The sequence below is a fragment of the Propithecus coquereli genome, unplaced genomic scaffold (genome assembly GCF_000956105.1).
Source record: "Propithecus coquereli isolate 6110/MARCELLA unplaced genomic scaffold, Pcoq_1.0 Scaffold29, whole genome shotgun sequence".
Classification (NCBI taxonomy): Eukaryota; Metazoa; Chordata; class Mammalia; order Primates; family Indriidae; genus Propithecus; species Propithecus coquereli.
The window spans coordinates 5,610,736-5,612,268 of record NW_012148507.1 but is presented as its reverse complement, the minus strand read 5'-3'; positions in this window follow the sequence as shown (position 1 = coordinate 5,612,268).

Here is a 1,533-nt window from a genome sequence, read left to right as displayed (position 1 = left end):
CCTCCTCTTCCTCCTTTTCAACCTTCATAAGACTTCTCTTGCGACATCTCTCTCCATTCTCCTAGTGCAAGTGAGGGTCCCCTCCCTCCTAGGACCAGGTGCCAAGGTACGCTGGCAGCTGAGCTGGAGCGTGACAGGCTGACATGTGACCTACTCCCATACTCTCCTCCTCTCCTGGTGTGGACTTGGAGATTCTTGGAGCAGATTTTTTCTCCCTCCCCAGGTTAATCTGTTTACTGACTGTCCGGTCTTGCCCCGTTCTGGGCTGCCATTGGTCTGACCTGGGACCCGGAGCTCAGGCTCTGCCAAGGTCATAGACTGAGAGTGTGAACCTGCTCAGCCCTAACCCAGTTGGTGAGCAAACTCCAGGGGTCAGAAAGGAGGGGCCTGGATTAATCACAGTGTCGCTCCTGGACACAAACTGCTCCAGGGAAAGTTACCTAGGGGGTGGGGGGGTCTGGTCTTTCAGTCTGCAGATGGTCAGTAGCTGGCTTGGGAACTGATAAACACATCTCCCTCCCTGCTTCCGAAGGACAGGGCTTGGCCTCATTCCACTTGATCCTGAAATTCCTTCCTGAGAAATTGGCCATTTTCACCACCTTCTCCCAGGCTGGCTTCAGATGCTGAATGGGAATTTCACTGGAGCCCTAAGTGTCTGTCGAACCAGGCCATTCTGAAGGCTGGTGACCACTGCCCACAGACTAGGAACATTCCCAGGATGGCTGGGGGAGGGGGATGGGAATTGGGAAAAGGGGAGGGAAGGTGGTCTTGTCTGGTCTTCTTAGGAAGAGGAATATCTTAAGTTTCTGGGTATGACATTGGGACTTAGTGATGGGGTGGTTTTACCCCAGGGGTTGCAGGTGAGTGATACTAAGGAGTGAAGAAGATCTTCTGTTAGAAAGTTAGTGGAGAGGCTGGTGCACGGTGGCTCATGCCTGTAATCCCCGCATTTGGAGAGGACAAGGTGGGAGGATCGCTTGAGGCCAGAAGTTTGGGACCAGCCTGGGCAACATAGTGAGACCCCATCTCTGCAAATAATAAAAAAATTAGCTGGGTGTGGTGGTGCACACCTATAGTCCCAGCTACTTGGGAAGCTGAAGTAGGAGGATTGCTTCAGCCCAGGATCTTGAGGCTGCGGGTAGCTATGATTGTGCCACTGCACTCCAGCCTGGGCGACACAGCAAGACCCTCTTTCAAAAAAAAAAAAAAAAAGAAGTAGAGATGGGGAAGGGAGAGATGAACTGGAGAGGAGAGTAGGCATTTAGCTCATCTAAACAGGGCAACCCCTTCTTAGATTGTTGTCATGTGCAAATGTGGGCTTATTGTCCCTTTCGACTTACTAAGAGAACCCAGGAATCCGAATTTTATGTAGTTTTCTAGTTATCAAAGCATTGTACAGAAAACAAAACACCCTCTGCTGGTGGGTTTTGCGCTGGAGCTGCTGGTTTGCAAGCCCTGATGTAAAGCCTTTGCCTCTGGTCTGTGGTTTCGCATCCCCAGTTCTCTATTTTCAAACTATGTTAGAGATTTGTC